At 45.0% G+C, this 17,957-nt stretch overlaps 1 protein-coding gene across 1 annotated transcript in view; it reads left to right on the forward strand.

The window, feature by feature from the left end:
• Positions 1-88: 88 nt before the first annotated feature.
• Positions 89-17,957, forward strand: part of FRY (FRY microtubule binding protein) — a 344,350-nt gene continuing 326,481 nt past the window's right edge. Inside the window, exon 1 of the mRNA XM_036228428.1 lies at positions 89-221. The gene's annotated coding sequence lies outside the window, so the exon portion shown is untranslated. The remainder of the gene's footprint in view (positions 222-17,957) is intronic.

A 17,957-nucleotide genomic window follows, 5' to 3' on the forward strand; every position in this document is an offset into this window, starting at 1 on the left:
GGCGCGCGGGGGGCGGGGCCCCGCTTGACAGTGGCGGTCGCCGGACAGCCGAGCCCAGGCGCAGCGAGCGGCGCAGGCGGCGGCGGTGCCGGGTTCCCGCCGGCTCCCGCTTCAGCGCGGCCGAGCAGTCTCCCGCGGCGGCGGCGGCGGCGGCGGCGGCGGCGGCGTCCCGGCGATGCTGCGGGTCTCCCGGAGCGACGGCGCCCTGGCCTCCTCCTAAGGTACCGGTCGCGCTCGCCCCCCAGATACCGCCACCGCAGCGCCCGGGACGAGGCTGTGTGAGGCGCGCGGCTCCGGGCCCGGGTGGGCCGGCTGCGGGGCGGGCAGCGGGGCGGGTGCGCGGTCGGGGCGCTGTCCCCGTGAGGAAGAGGGTGCGGCTGAGGGAACGGGTGGGGAGGGGGAGCCGTCTCCGGGCAGCAGCTGGCGGCATCCCCATCCTCCATCCTCCTCCCGCCTCCATGTGGTTTGAGAGAGGTTTGGTTCCAGGAGAAAGTTTGATGTTCAGACTGAGGAGGCAGACGCCGTGGTCCCCGAGGCCCTTACTTTTAAAGAGAGGCGGCTCACCCTGCCCGCCGGGGACGCCCGTGCCCCGAACGCGCGCGTGAGGAACCCCGCACTTTCTGACCCGACCCTTCCTAGCCCAGGCCCTTCCTTGAGGAAATTCCTCTGTGGAAACCCCCTCGGGGACTATTGTGGCTTTCGCTTGAAAGCAATGCAGCAGGTAGCCGGTGTCCCCATGTGTCCTCCCCCCAAATCCTGTGCTCTCAGAGCTTCAGAAATTTAAGTGTATCCACACGGCCTTCTAATTAAAGCCCCCGATCGCCAGCGTGTCCGAGGCGCCAGTGATCACTTCTGTCGCGTCTTGAGTATTTTCTCATCGCCACTTACTTCTCTGATGGCTTCGCCTGAGTGCTGGGTGCTGTGGAGCACCCAAAAGGGAGGAGTCATGGCCGAGCTCTTAGGGTGAGAGGTGGAAGCAAGGGTTACAGAGTATGCGCGCAGCTTGACGGTGGGAGAAAGTTTCTTCAAAAAGAAACGGTTATTAGGTGGGAACTGTTTGTTTACAAAATTTCTACTGCAGGGAAATAATTAGAGCTAGAGTTGAAATTTACACAGGGTTGTAGGACCGCATCTGTCATAAAGTAGCTTAGGGTAGAGGTAGGAACAGGAATGTCGCATGTGCTTGAAATGAGCAGATCTCAACAAACATCTGGAATTCTACCTAGTTTTAATCAATCTGATACCTTTCTGATCTGATACCTTTCTGATCACACATGTGGGTCCTCACTTAGTTATTTCTTACCAAGACGTATTCATAGCACGAGACAACTTCATAACACCAACCTGTGTGCCCTGTAGACAACCTGACCAAGGCGACCAATGGCTTGCTCTGGTACCTGCGCTTCCCCACCATGCCCAGTAACATCCCATCTATAAGAACATTTACATCACAAGCAGAAACTTCCTTCGCCCAAGGTGACTGAACGGTGACCATATATTGAGCCATTACTCTGTGCCACATGGATTACTAGGCGTTTAACATATATTCTTTGAGCCTCGTAATCACTCTCATGAGGTGTTGTTATTATTTCCCTTGTTTTAGGGTTTAAAGAGTTTGTGTAATTTTCCCAAGATTATATGTCAGGGATAAATGACAGGGGTGGGTTTTGAACATGGATCTGTTTGACTCCCTGCGCATGCTCTTTACCACCAACTCGAGCTGTCTCCGAGCCCCTCTAGAGAGGGTCACCTGTCTTATAATAGAGTAGAAAATGCAAATATGGCAACGTAGACTGTCTACTGGCCTCGTAGATCAGACCTCTTTAAAGAATATCCTCTTCCTCTGGGAACCCACAACTGTGTTCCTGTGCCTCACAGGTGTTCCCTTCACTGAAGGGCAACACTGGGGACCCCCAGACACCTTCAGCCCCTAGCATGTAAGTCGGATGGACATCTCCGGACGTATAAACTCCTAGCCCTTTCGGTTGGTGAGAACAGTCCTGCCCTCCCAGTCATCAAGTCTATTTGAAATCTACCATGTATACACATATACCCCACCATTTGGGAGCAACATCCCCCCTTCCCCACCCCGCTCCCCCCAGTGTTCACACTGGCACACTCGTCCTCCTGTACAACTGTCAGAGAATTTGACACAGGCTTGCCTGAGTGAAAGGAAAGACTAAATCAAATCCCTGGGGAAGATAATACTAGCCCGGGGACTCCCTGGATTGTCCTCTGCTGACCAGAAAGGAAATTAATTCAGGGCCCTGGGAGCAGGAAGCAGTCTTCTCCATACTGTGACATGTCATGCATATGCATGCTGTAGCCTGTTGTCAACACTATCGAAAATTTGTGCCCACCATATAGAAACCCTTTTACCTGCTATCTTGGCAATGGCACACACCTATTTCTAATTTGATTACTCACTTTACAGTTAGGCAGTGGTCACTTGGCTGAACAGTATCAAAAACTGATGTCAGAGTTGTGACACAGTAAGTTTTGAAGCTGTGCCTAAAAAAACTGTGTCTGCTACTATAATCTATGGCCATTGTTTTATCATTTCCTTCCCTTTGTGTGTGTGTGTGTGTGTGTGTGTGTGTGTGTGTGTGTGTGTATTTTCTTTCTTGGTATAGTTTCAACTTTCCCTGGTTCCAAAATGATTGGCAGTGCTAAGCCCAGAAAGGAATAAATGTGTTTTTGAACTGAGACCATATACCACCTGGAAACATATCCCTGTGGTTGGCATTTTTCTTATGTTCCTCTAGTGCTAAGAATCTCAAAGTCGCGTCCGCATGCTTTGGGATTTACTCTCTGCTGCCTAAGTATTTCGCGCACCCCCCTCCCCCACCCCCGTAGCAGTGGTAAGATCTGATTGAAAAGGCAGCCCCGTCTACCCTCTGACATCTCTGAACTGCCCCAAACTGGAGCAGCACTAATGAAAGTGGGGAAAATAGAGCATGAGATATGCTAATTGTTACATTCTTGCACCAGAATGAAAATGCACCAAAAATATGGTTGTGGGTAAAGGGTAACATAGACTTCTTTAAAACGACCAGTGATGTACAAAATTCTACAAATTTTGACATCGCACAGTTCACCTGAAGTTGAGTTCATTCAAACACCTCGTTAACTTAAAACTGTCCAACAAACTTTTAGTCTGTATTCTATTCTATTTATAAAACTTCGCATTAACTAATGATCCATCTTTTATTTCCATATATCATCAAATCTTAAATGTGAACAGTCGTAGGACATAGGACATTATTTTACACACAAAAAAAGAGAAAATGCTGCCAGCTTTGTTATGACATGGTACTTTGTCAGTGGTCTTCCATGACATTGCATGATTCGGTCACACTAGTCTCTCTCCGTGTTTTCAAGTTTCCGTCACCTCTGTATGGGTTTTGGTCTTTTTTCTGCTGGTACATTCAGTAGCATTGCTCAGGGCGTAATAGGCGATCAGTTTGTATGTATCTCGGTAACAAACTGTCATACAGATTCATCTTCTGTGTCTTTCTTCAGTCTGATAGAGCATTCGGATTTCGCTTTGCAAGGTAATATGGAAATGCCAAGTAAAGACAGACGTTTTCCTTAATAATAATATAACGTTTAGACCCCATTGTTCTGTTTCTGTGCCGCCGTGAGTACGCAGTAGCGTCTTTCAGTGCCAAACCATTTAAATGGAAATTAAACAAGACATGTGCAGGGACAATGCACGTAACTTAGTAAATGTGATAACAAAATGAATAGCTATGACCAGGTTTACGCATATGCGGGAAATGACAGCTGTGCCATGATTATTGCCAAGTTGTCAGCGATTTTAAGATACTGTTAATATTAAGAAACATCCTGACTTCAGAGATGTTAAGATGTGCAAAGGAAAGAATGTTAGCAATGAAATATGCCAGTCTGTACCCACTTAGTTTCATGAGCCCTGACCTGCCTGGCTTCTGGCGTGTACCCACCCATTCGCTCACCGCGATAGTCATTCATTTTGTTTGACCCCAAACTCCAGGAAGGCAAGGACCTGTCTGTCTTGTTCTACTATGCGCCAGCCACTTGGGAAAGCCCAGGACCCGTGGCTGATCAGTAAGTATCCACAGAATGAGTGAGCGAGTATCCTCCCATAGGAGGCGTGGAGACGCATTAAGTCATTCACTGCTGTCCACTGGATAGAAAACATATTCTTAAAATTATGACATTGACAGGAATGCTAAACGTAGAAGAAGGGTACAGGCCAGCATTAGGTCCTTGATTTCATTACCGAGCCCTGTTCAAATCGTTTCTTGCCATTGCAAAACCATTCAGGACAGAAAAGGTTCCACTTTGGCCTTTGCTGCTCTTGGACCTCTGATGGGTTTAGACAGCTTGAATCTTAGTTCTTTCGTATGGTCCAGAATTACTAATTGCTCAAATTTCGTGCTCAGTTCAACTTCATGTACTCGTCCTATTGTATATTTAACACATACCCGAATTAACAGGTAATGTCTTTTCCTACAATCAGCTCCTCTGAAACAGAAACTCAGTGCTGGTGACTTTGTGTGGATGTACCTCTCCAAGGAGGTATATAGCTAATTAGAGGCCTGCCTTACAGTCCACATTTTAACCCCAAAAGGTCATCTTTGCGTTTTGACATTTGACAAAGAAAAAGACAAAAAAAAACAAAACAAACAAAAAAAAAAACCTTTGATGGACAGTGCAGACCTCTGTCCGTCAGTGTCTCTGCTTCCTTACTGCTCCATGGTCCAGCAGACCGCACTTCTAGGCCAAGGGCAGGAAGCTTGATGAAGGTGCCAGCAGAGGAATGGCAGGCAGCATGGCACGGCGGCAAGCTCTGAAGCTGTCCTGAGCATCCGAGCATGTCAGCATTACCCAAATTACCCGACGGTCTGTGAACATAATAGCTGGACCTGCAGAGACACACCCAGGGAACGTGGCATCTCTGAAACCCATTCGTAACAAACGGAGGTCACTCCTGGGCCTCCAAGATTCAGTCGGTCTGCTGGCGCTGGGGAGGACGAATGGTGTGGGCCGGGGCTCATTCCTGCCCCGCCCCAGGTGCAGGCGAAGCAGGGTGGCGAAGGCAGCTGGCACGTAGACCGGAGCCGGCTCATTCATATAGAAGAAAATAATCATTAATTAAATCTCTCGGATTATACACTAAAGGAACTTACATAAACTTACTTTTATTAAATATTGTTAACATGAGCCAGACAAATGACAAAAAGAAAAGCTTAAAATTTGTTTTTACTAAACACAGAGGGTAGGATAAAAAAACAAACAAACAAACAAAAAACAGAATCATCTCAGCTGCCAATTCTACGATTATGTAGGGTGACTTAATGGTACCCAGGGTTTGTTTTAATTTGGGATGGTAAGACATTAAGACATAGAAATGACTGTCAAAAAGGAAGAAGTTTATTATACTCACAGTGTGGTCACGCAGAGTGACTTGGAGAAACAGTGGAGTCGGAGAGGGGCCTAGAGAGTAAGGGGAAGTGTGGGCGGGAGCCTCTACTGTGGTTTCCGCTGGAAGGACCAGGAGAGGCGAGGGGAGCAGGTTTAGGATTGGCGACTTGGAGTAATTTCAATTTCAGAGGGCTCTGGGACATGGGGGAGTCCCGCTTGTCTGGCACCTGGCCCTGGGGTGATCGGGGCAAGGGGACAGTGGCCCTGAGTGTAAGAGCCAGTTAAAGAGGTGGTTAGGAGTATGGCCTCGGGTTAGGCTGGGTTGCATATGTAAGGCACACTGCCAGTCAAAGTGTTTATCTCTAGGCATTGGCTCACCGTAGGCAGCGCAGTCCCTTCAGAATCATCAAGGCCCCAAGATGTCAAAACATCAAACTACAGAAAATAAAAAGACTTTTAGTTCACACATGGGGACTTTTTAAAATAGTCACCTAATGAATTAGGCCCATATACACACGAATATTCCGCCAAATGTACAGAAACGCCTAGCTTTGGGTCTGACACGTGGTACTCGTGAAGCAAACATTAATTAAATCTGAGTCATGGTGCCAGATGGTCCAGCCATGCTCACAGTCAGGCTTTGCTGGATGCTGCAGTCAGGTGTTCAGTGTTCATCTGGAGAAGAAAAACCGAGAAACTGCATACACAATATAAAGGATCCCTAGATGAAGATGAACCACCCAGGATAAAGAGGAGGCAAACATCAAAGTCTTTAAAAACATAAATAAACCTTTGAGCAAATACAGCTTTAGCTGTAGGATCTTAAAATCTACAAGGTAATTATATGTTTGGGGCAATTCCTTCTTCACCGTAGACTTGTATGGAATATCAGTAAGAGGACACGTGAAAGTTACAGACAATTTTTAAAAAGGTTGTTTCTCATAGTAAAGCGGGAGTTGCAGAGTGAATAGTGTGTTGTCGACCTCAGGAGCAGACCTATAAGTGTGAACTACTCAAAAGAGCACAAAATAGACTTTTCTCAACTGTGTATCAGTATCGATCGTCCACGCAAAGGATCAACACCGGAGAGAGTTACATGAAGGCAATTGACAGGACACGTGCTGGTGACAAGTAGAGGCAGAGGACGTCTAACAGGTACCGGTACTAACACGTGTCTGCCTCGAGGATGCGGACGGAGGGTGGTGATGAGTGGGGAGGACAAGGGTGTAGACATAGGACGTCACCGTTAATGGCGAGTGGCGGGAATGCGTGAGCCTGGCGTGTCGGGGCTCACAGCTCAGTAACTGAGCTGCTGCTGTGGACAGCCTCGCAGCTCTCCTTTATGTGGCTGGGGAACATTGACAATGCCTTTGGCATCCTGTGACTCTTCCATAGAGCCTTGACCGTGCATGTTGAGAAATAATCATGAGAACATGAGCAGGGCTGAATCTGCTCATCTAGGAAGAGTAGTAACTCCCCGGGAAAAACCTCTGCTCCAATCCCTTCCATTTTGTGACGCTGCATACATCTCCTTGGCTTTGTGTAGGAGCTTTTCTGTGTTGACGCAAGTCATAGGAAGGTTTTTACTGGAGCACGGCACTCTCCTGTTGCGTGTCCAAACTGACATCATCACTAATTAAAGCAGCCATGTTAGCCTAAACTGACCAGCGAAAGCATTTCCGCATGGCTTATGTTGCTGACCTAGATGCAATGTTGGTAGGGACAGTCCTGGGTGATCAGCATGTGTCGAATGAAGCATGTCACTTAACATAGTGTACATTGTACAGTCCAAGATTTTCTGGACTTTTAACCTCTGATTCTGTACTTGAATTAGGTTCATGTAAAAAATGAAGTAGTCAAATGAGATAATAAGCAGAAACATCTGAATTTCAAGTTCAACATCGCCGACACTCATGAGTCTTTTCTGGAACCCTTACCTGGTTCTGACACTTGTAAGTGAGATCTCATAATGGGAGGGGAAGGGTTTGGGGGCAGCCTTCCTGGAGCTGTTCTAGGTATTTGTATTCTGTTGTGGCTTTAATCTTTATGCACTTTTGCAGGGAGTGGAGTGGAAAGAGGGGTACCTTTGCTTACCTTTTCAGCCCTAGAGCTTAGAAAGCTGCCTATAAATGATAGGAGCTTAATAACTATTTGCTGAATTTAAAAAATATTATTTGATTGGTTGACACAGGAATTCCCACCCTTCTGGGCACTAAGATTCTTATTAATTACAATAAAAGTCCTCACAAAATACCTTATAATTTGATACTTAAATCACCTAGAATGAAGAATCAAGAATATCAAAACTGAAATTTTAACAAATAGAAATGAAGATACACTTGCCTTAACAAAGTAAAATATTACAAATGACCATTATTAAAATTCTATGATATTGGATTGAAAACTAGACAAATTAAAAATAATAGCATAGAAATTCCAGATTTTGATTTATTTAGTGGACTTAATTTAAGACATACAAATAAGCAATGCAACTTTGAAAAAAGGATCATTACATAATGAAGCTTGCTAGAGTAATAAATAACAGTTTGAAGAGGAAACAAGAAAAGAATAACTTACATTTTGGTTATAACCAAATATCGCAATAAAGTTCAGATAAGCTGTAGTGTTAAATGTTGGAGAAAAAAAAATTCCATAATGATGGTTACATTATACAGTTGTCCAAACCCACAGAATGTACAACACCAAGAGTGATCTGTAATGTAAACTGTGAACTTTGGATGATGATGACATCTCAATACAGGTTCATCAGTTGTAACAAATGTCCCACTCTGATGGAGGATGTAGATAATGGGGGAGACCATGCCTGTGTGGGGGCACTGGGTGTGTGGGAAATCTCTGTACCTTCCCTTCAATTCTGCAGTGAACCTGAAACCGCTGTAAAAAATAGCCTTAATTAATAAAAGGGAAAAAGGAAGGGAGGGAAATCAAGGAAAGTAATGTATTTACCCCAGGTCTGGAGGCAATGAAGATTTTTTTCAGTATTTACGTCATGAGAAGAAAGATATACTGGAAAATAGAAAACTAAAAATCATGTAAACAATAAAATATAATAAAACAATTCTAAAAAGCAAAATGACGGACTGAAAAGAACACGGCTAATGAAAGCTTATCTAAAATATGTAGGGGATTAATATGAATATAGACTATGTGGCATGAGTACTCAGATTTTAGTCGCTGGGGTTGAGGGTGATGAGAAGACATTTTTGAACATTGAAATACAAATGTTAGATAATCACGTGATCCGTCCAGAGCATAAAACATACCCATTGACTACCAAACCTTAATGGTATGGCTTGTACTTTGACGAAAATCAAAAGTGATTTGAAAAGTCAGAATCCTATGTCTACTGACTTCTTTTTCATATATTGTACCAGTAAAAAAAAAAATAATAATAACAATCTCGAACTAGCACCAAAGAAAGTAAATCATAGGGACTTTGTTCAGAACCAGGTGAGACAATTACATATCGGGGTTTTCTTTTACTTGGATGTTTTAATTACACTAAAATTTGGACTCTGCAGACACCAGCAGCCCATTAGTCAGCATCTCTACCTTAGCCATATTTTCTTGGTTCTTGTCATTATAAGCCTCCCACTATTTCCTGATCTACTGGGGGTCTCAGAGCCATCCTGGTGGTCTGATAGAGTGCACACGAGCTTTATCCGCCTTGCATCTTCTGATGACCGTCCGTTGACACACAAGTCTGCCAATGGGGCTCTTAAAACCAAAGCCATCTGGTGATCAAAAGCTGCCATTCAGAACTCTGACACCTCCCCTTTGTATCCCCATTTCTACTGCTGGCTCTCAATCACTGCTTCCCTCGGGAGCGAGATGCCCAAGGGAATCGAAACCCACAGATGACAACCAACCTTCATGATCATTTAAATTGCTTCCTCCTTCGTCTTCAATCAAGCTGCTCACAAATGGACTGTTTTTAGTTTCTCCTTTTATTTCCCTGATTCAGAGGCTAATGAGCCACAAGGAGCCAAAATGTGGTTGTCAGAGAAACAAGCAGACCCAGCCTGTCTTTGTGATGCTGCAGTTTGAAAATTGGTCTCTGAAGCCTCCAGCGACTTCGCTGTGAAGATACCAAGCAAGGAATTTTGTCCCAGTACAGTCGGGCTCTATTCCTCCTGGTTCTTTATCCACATATTCTACCCAGGAGCATCTAAATTGCTTTTCGCTTCCTCTGTTCTCCAGAAGCCCACAAAGTTCTTCTAAAAAGTTCCAACGAACCGATGTTCTTTTTTTTAGACTATCTTGAGTTCCTCTTTTCTCAATCTGCCAGCTTAGGTCCACTCTCTTTCAAAAATAAGTGTACACACATATGTATATGGGTATTTATGTCTGTCTATATACTTGTATACTACACACTAATACACATTTTAAACAATGAATCAGAGTCACCATTCTTTAGCCTCAAACAGTTTTGTTCTCTCAGCTTCTCCAAGGAGCTCGAGCCTGGGAATCACCAGCCTCAGGTGTGACCGTTCTGCCAGCATCCTCTCCTCCGTGGCCAGCATGGGCCACCGTGTCACCTCCATCCCTCTCTCCCCATCTGAAAGCCTTCCTTCCTTCTGCATTGCCGATTCTTTCCCTTTCCTTTTGTGTCGTCCTATGCCTTCTTCTGTCCCCTTGACATCCTTGTCCCCTCAGTGAGGATGTGTAATGTATCTGAAAGAACATGACGTTTTCTGCAACCATCACTTCCTAGTTAAAAGATTTTTGTTTTCCTAAAGGAGGTCACTGGGCTCTGGCTTTCGGGGCATGCTTGCAGCTTTTTGGGCTATAACTGTTAGATGGGTCACTGCCCTCTGGTGACGTCACAGATGCCGAGAAGGGCCATTTGCCTGAGGCCTTGCAGAGCACTTAGATCAGAGCTTGTTTCCCATCTTTGCAGTGAATGGCTCACTCTCCAGTGGGAGGAGTGACTCAGGCCCTGTGGGACCCCTCCGGCTTGTTTGAATGAGCTGTCAATCACATTAAAAGCTTTCCAGACGCTGACTTGGCCAGCTCTTACAGGCCGGTGCCTTTTGGAGGATTTCAGTTTTTCTTCGGGGTCTGTTAACCAGTTGAGGTATTTATCAGTATAGTATGTGTTTTGAATTGTATTTTTACTGAAACCTTAGAACTCGATTTCTCGTCGGATCATGTCCGTAGCACCGGAAAGGAATACTGGGAGTGTTGAGAAGAAATTACGCGTGGATTACCCCCATTTAGTAGAAGACGCTCAGAGCTGGCACAGTCTCCTGAGCCCTCAGCCAGGATGGAGTGTGAGGCAGACTCCACGCTCTGCCCAGGACCCGCGACACCCCACTGCCCAGGCCCACCGGCCCAGCGAGGGGACAACACAAGCTGCACCGTAGATTAGAAAACGAGAGACACAACACAAAGCTGACAAGGGACCTGGGGAAATGGCTGCGACACTACTGGTTTCACCTGGGTCCTGGGTGAGATTCAGGACGTCAGCGATTTCGAAATTTGTGTGGAACACAGGCAACCTGTACATACTCTTTTCTTTCCTTTTCTTTCTTTCTTTCTTTCTTTCTTTCTTTCTGTTTTTTTTTTTTCTGTTTTGGAAGAGAGTCTGTAGCTTTGATGAAGTTCTTAAAGGAATCCATGGCCAAAAACATTCAGAACCACAGTTCCAGTATTTCTCTCCAGTTGAAAATAGCCCCTCCCTTGCTGGCTGTGAGCTTTCTTCAGGCCGTCCTGACCGGGACTGAGTTTAAGGTGCTCTGAACCTTCTAGTTCAGCTCCTGGGTGTGTGTGTGTGTGTTTTGGGGGGAGGGGATTGGGTGGGGAGGGTGTGCTTTTAAACCCAGCCCCTTACCTCCTCAGCACACGGTGAATCCAGGAACTCATGGCAGGGAACTGAGCATGCAGAGGGAGTACTGTCCCCTCCCGATGTGGTCCGAGGGCTCCGGGGTGATGCCGGCCGCCCAGAGAATGGGCAGACTGTCTGCCATCACTTCTGTGAACCGACCTTTATTGTCTTGGCTCAGGTGTTCATACATTCCCATAACCGTGGCTGCAGCTCCAAACACCTTCAGAATTTTAAATTCTAAAACACATCTGACTAACACAGTAATTTAAAAATACATGAGTGTGGTGAGAACTGATTATACTCATTTTGTTTTCCACTCAGGGTATAAGCTCCAGGATACTAACACGGGCCTGGGGAAAGAATGGATGCTCGAATGACACAGAGAAATTAAACAGAATCTCCTTTTCAAAAACGACTAATCTGAATTAAGTCAAAGTGAAATTAAGACATAATTAAGCCCCTTTTTATCTGCAGTTGGGTTTTGAGAGCTTAAGGACTCGCCTTTATGGTATCACACACTGTTTGTAATGAATTGTCCAAGTACTGGAGACAAGACTCAACCTTATTTTAAAAGGGAGCTTCTAAGTAACTTTTATTTTGGACTATCTGACTGGTTAAGTTCTCTTCTGCTAACCTTTTGAACTATCCTGTCCGCTCGTGAGTTTCATCTATGAACTCGAGTGAAGTTTTTGGACTTTTGTTGTGGATGGATTTATTTATTTGCAAAACTTTGTGAGATGGTCTCTTTACTTGAACACCCATCAGATGAGAGGCTATGCTTTATCGAAAGATCTTCCCTGAGGATTAACCAACCAAAGCGAGTGATAGCTGACTGGTGTTAATCGAACCATCCGTAACTGATCCCAAGCCATCACTGCCCAAGTGCCAAGTAGACCCTTCTGTCCACAGGCAGGGCACTTTCTTTGGTTTAGTGTGCTGTTTGGAGGGCTTCTGCGAGATCTGTCACTTACGACTTCCCAAGTGCGACAAAGCCTCATTTATCTAGCTTTACAGGGGACTGTGTTCTAGCTATGCCTGTTTTTCAGATAACTCAAGCTGACTTTGTTGGGAATCTTTCTAAAATGAAGACACTGTCCTCTGTCTCCTGAAACAGAGGGTGCTGAAGTTAACTTTCCCTTTTCTGCATGGCGTGGGCCATCTGTGTGAATGTGGCGTGTACCTTCTGGGGCTGTAAACCTATGAATGTGGAACCATTTGTCCATTCAGCTAAGTCACCCCAGACGTCTTGTCTTCCTCACTTTTTTGCTCTGAATTTTACGGACCTTTTTCTCCACAGGTTGTCATGGTTACTTTGCATACCTGTCAAAGCATTTAATATACACCCATTTCCTCAGTTACCCAAATGGCTCCGCACCTTTTTTATGCTATAAAGAGCACTTTGAAAAATGCTATTCTTTTAAAATTAGTGAGTTAGGTATGACAACACGTAATTCAGGGCAATGATGCTTATTGGTTTCAGTTATTGTCACAATGGGTTTAGGGCGAAGAATAGCTTCCAGGTCATTATAATGACATTGGCACAATATACCTTACAATTTTTAAATTTTCACCTCTTTAGAAACTGTCAGTGCAAAGTCCTTTACCCAACTTTATCTGAAGCCAGTCTACTAATTGTACCCTGAGCAAAAATTTTGGCTTAATTTATGTTATATATGATCTATTGTAAATAACACGAATAATAAAATAATGCAAAAATAATAAAGGCCAGAAGGAAATTAAAACAGGAGTTTTGAACAGCTCACATCGCTATGCATTTAAATATAACTTTTCAGCAAGTCCAGACAGATCGAAATATATTTACAGTTATGCATCTCCAACTTTATTATACTGGTCACACACAAAGGGGCCTGATGACTGGCTTTCCGTATATCTCTACAAAAGCAACCTTTCCTAGTATATGCTTAACAATAAAAATGTAATTTTTATTTATCTTCAGTCCCGTGGAATGAAGACAATACCCGCATGTTTCATTACACCTCTTCCAGTATTTGTTTCTTAATGCTTTCTTTTCAGCATTGCAAGTGGGTACATTTTAGCCTGTAAGAAATTAAACATCTGCACTTTGCTCAGAACTTCCAGACGGTTGTGGTGGCAGCGGCTGTAAAGAGCATAATTCGATGCTGTTTAATTAGATGAAAACACGATCCAGGTACATGGAAAAGTCTGGCTGTTATAGCAGCTCTTCCTGTTGCTCTACGGCAGCGTTCACTTGCCTGTTTTCAGTTTCAGACTAGAGTTGCTTCTGTCTTTTTTCCCCCTGAATGCCGCTCACCTGGAGATATGGCCATTGATCAACACGACAGGTGACTATGCAGATTATTCAGGTCTCCAAGCCATTGTGGACCAGAAATATGTAGTTGCTTTTCTCTATTAATGAAGTTCACAGGACAGTTATAAATCATTCCTTTGCACCTTGCATTTGCTTGCCTATTAAACAACCAGTCTATTTTATTCCAACAGGAACAAATGTACCATCCAGTAGTTTCCAAGTTCGTTTTTTTCCCCCACTATTTACCAAAACAGTACTTCTGTACCACTCCCTCGCTTCACAATGAACCTTGTCAGGGTTTACTGTTTGGAATCCCTGCCCAGCGAGTGACAAGAGACAGACTGTCCAGACAGTGGTCACCAGCACAAGCGTTGGATTCAGGGCCTGACTTTGAAGGCTATTGAGTAGTCTGGATGGAGCGCCGTAGAAAAATCTAGATTCATTCCTGATGGCCCGCCTTTCTCTAGAGTTTGGCCCAGTGCAGTGAGCAGCATGGATAGGAAATCATTCTATGACACAGAAGCCTTCTTCCGTGCTGTATGACCTGGGCCAGAGCTCTCGGCCCTTGCTCTTCTGTGTGCAAACTCACCTCAGCCCTGCACGCAGGCCAGGGTCTGGCACACAGTAGGTGTGTTAACCTAAAACGGGAAAGGCCTTTCAAAGTGAGAGGCTACAAGGGTTTATTTGAGATCAATACGGATAGCTGATGGTGTTTGTAAACAGGGGATGGGGACAGCGACATCCATAGAAGAAAGGCCCTGTTATAGTGCAGGTAACATAACATAGTGATGTTCATTCTGAAGGCTTTTAGTTTTCATCCAGTAGCCATCAGTCCAGTAGTCACAGATCTGCTTTCTCGTTATCTCTGCAAACAGTTCTTTGGGAAACAAGGGGGCTCGGCCCATGCTGCATTCAGTCCCAGGGGCGCGAGGCCTAAGATGCTCAGGGCAGGCCTCCGGGAAGGCAGCTCCATGTCTGTTATGTTATGCTCAGCTTTCTCCCACTCTGAAGTCAAGGTGAGAACATCTACCTCACAGACGTGCTGTGAGGGGTGGACCGGAGGGTGAGTAAGTGCCCGGAGCTGTGCCTGACACCCCAGGCTCTCCTTATAACAGGAAAGTCAGAAGCGGGGAGCCAACTTTGCTGTATCTCATCATGGTCTCGTCCTGGGATGGTGCTAGAAGGTGGTCTGTGGATGCCCTGGAGCCCTAGCTTTGATATTTCTAAGTTGCCTCTGAACTATCAGGAAAGCTTTTAAGTGCCTTGGGTTTGAGTATTTTAAAAACAAATGTCGTTCAGGAAGAGCTGAAGCAGCCACACAGACTCAGGAGCCGGCAGATGGCCTGGAGGGAAAGCTCCCTCTGTACCTCCCCCCATTCTCTGGTATAAGGCAGTTCTGCGCCCATGGGAACCCGTCCCAGGTATGAGAAGCTGACCTGCAGTGCGGGCCCATGGCCAGGCCACAGCTTCTCCTGGGAGGAAGCTCTCTGCCCTTTGGGGGCTGAATATAAAATCATGAGGCTCTAGGCTTGAAAATTTGAGCCTTACCGCAATGTCACTTAGCTGGCCCAGGTGGGTGCCTGGCAAAACCTAGTTAAGCCACTTAGATGAAGTGAAAACTCCTCAGATCAGAGCAAGAACATGAGTGAGGCGATCCCTCCGGCGTGATCACTCTTGGCCAGGGAAAGGCACTCGGGGACCTCAGTCCACTCTGTCTGCTCTGATAGGGGGCGGTAATTTCATCCCATGGCTTTGGAGTATAATGTCCTAACGAGATGAGATCTGCAGTGAGGGAGCGATGAATCTCAGACAACGATTTGGGGGTGCGTGTATGTGTTCAGGTGGCATCTGAATAATTCCGAAAATGACCTAGGGATGATGTGTAATCAGCTAGACCAGACTGGCTCGTTGACACTGGGCCATGTTTCTGCATTTCTAACTTGATCACCTGAAAATCTGATCGCCGAAAGGCATCGTGCTTTATGTCTCGATAAAACAGAAAAGAAGAAAGATTGAAGGTCCTTCAGGAAATGATCCGCCTCTACTTTATCCAGGAAATGGTCTCACGTCACCAATTTTACATTCCAGCCTAGAACAGCCATGACCACGCTCTATAATTAGAACGCTAATAGTCAAATCCAGCCACTAGGAAAAACATCGGATTCATTTTCTCCGCCCCCACATGTACTATATTTGTTTGGTTTATTGTATTTCCTCTCAGTGTCATAAAATATAAAACAAAATGACTCCCCAGTTTTTACCATTTGGGGTATATTCTATTTTTATGCCAGTTAATCGTGCTCTGGGACATAAGGCACAGGAAAGGCTTCCGAGTAGTTTTTATATAGTAACTTTTCAGCCCATATGACAAGTAAATACTTCTGCCCTAAAGAACTGAAAGGAGAGACAGTGCGATTTCCTGTGCGTGAGGCTGTCTCTGAACACACCAGTCTGAGGATTACCAGGCTCAGAGCGCTGAAAAGTTGGTTTCTGTTTAGACCTACATCAAATCCTAAGGTATTTAGAAATTATCTGGTGCAAAATAATATGCGATTTACTAGAAATAATTTAAGAGGCCCATAGCTATATCATCTCTTTCAAATAATCTTTGTTAGATACTGTCCCACGAGCATTCTTTGGCCTTGTACATGAACTTGGTATCGCAGTACTGCAGACAACTAAGTGCTTTCTACGACTGAACAGTGGGTCAGAGACAACTTTTATGCTGATACGTAGTTCTAGAGGACGTAAGGTTTCCTGGACCTCCAGGGCCACACTCAGCACCTGCTCCCATCCTACACTCCACTCACCTGTCCACTAGCACACACCAGGTCGGTCCAGAGACCAGCTAGCCGGTCAGGCCATAGGTGTCAGGTGGGTGCCATTGCCCAAGGGAGCAGGAGATGATACGAGAGAAACACAAGACAAAACTCCAGCCTGTGACTAGCACAAGGCCACTGAAGAGAGGAGATGACCACGTGAGAAACAATTTATGAACAACCTGAACCGTGTACAATTAAACACTCGTTAGTGCGGGGTTCGGCATTGTTCCATGTTCTTGGAGAATCAGTTGATTGGAAATGAATGTCAGTAGAGCTGATCCTGTCAGACATGAGGAAGGTCAGGCTGCCCTGGTGTGTTAGATGCGTATTGATGTGACAACAGGGCCAGACCTTGGGACCTCCTACGCCGATTCGTGGTTAGGCCACAGCAGGTGACATCCCTGACCCGCCCTGAGTGGTACATTTGACACGGTGGTAGTTTCAACAAGGCTCTTTGGCATCAGCCGAGAGGCTGTGATCCACTTGAGGTGAAGCCATGTCACCTGCTTGTGGTGGGTGACCTCTTACCCGAAACTGTGTGATAAGCAAAGCGTGCGGTCATTGTGAGGGGCGGTGTGTGAAGTCACAGAGCGAAACCAGTTCACTTGATCTCATCCTTCCCAGAAAAAGATTTTGCTGATCGCAGCTTTTTCTGCATGTGTGTGTGGTCAGAGCACTTAACATAAGCTCACCCTTTTATAAATTTTTAAGTGTATAATACAGTATTGTTGGCAATGAGTACAATGTTATATAGAAGGTCCCTAGAACTTACTACTCTTTCTTAACTAAACCTTTGTGCCCGTTGGTAAGTAACTTCCCATTTTCTCTGCCCGCAGCCCCTGGTAACCTCTTCTCCACTCCTGAGTCTATGAATTTGACTATTTTAGATACCTCGTCTAAATAGAATTATGCAGTATTTGTCTTCTGTAATTGGCTCATTTCACTTAGCATAATTCTTCAAGGTTCATCCATGCTGTCACATATCCCCCAGCATTTCCTTATTTTTAAAAGGCGAATAGTATTCTATCGTCTGTATATGCCACATTTTCTTTATCCATTCATCTCTCGATGGACACAGGTCGTCTGACACTTGGCTGTTGTGCATACTGCTACAATAAACACGGGAGTGTTAAAATCTCTTTAAGACCCTGCTTTTAATTCTTTTGGGTAAATACATATAAATGGGATTGCTGGATCATATGGTGGTTTTATTTTTAATTTTTTGAGAAACATTCATGCTGGTTTCCATAGCACCATTTCGCATTCCTACCAAGAGTACACAAGAGTTTCAATTTCTGCACATCCTCACCAATACCGTGGCCTCTTCTTCTTTTATTTATTTTTTTGATGACAGCCATTCTGACAGATGTGAGGTAATACCTCATTGTGGTTTTGATTTGCATTTCCCTGATGACTAGTGATATGGAACATTTTTTTCATATACCCGTCGGCCTTTGTATGTCTTCTTTGGAAAAATGTCTGATCATGTCCTTAGCCAATTTTTAAAGAGTCGTAAGAGTTCCTTATTTATTTTGGAGATGAACTCTTTATCAGATGTATGGCCTGAAAATATTTTCTCTCATGCTAT

Source organism: Rousettus aegyptiacus, unplaced genomic scaffold, assembly GCF_014176215.1.
Source record: "Rousettus aegyptiacus isolate mRouAeg1 unplaced genomic scaffold, mRouAeg1.p scaffold_m13_p_11, whole genome shotgun sequence".
NCBI classification, from domain to species: domain Eukaryota; kingdom Metazoa; phylum Chordata; class Mammalia; order Chiroptera; family Pteropodidae; genus Rousettus; species Rousettus aegyptiacus.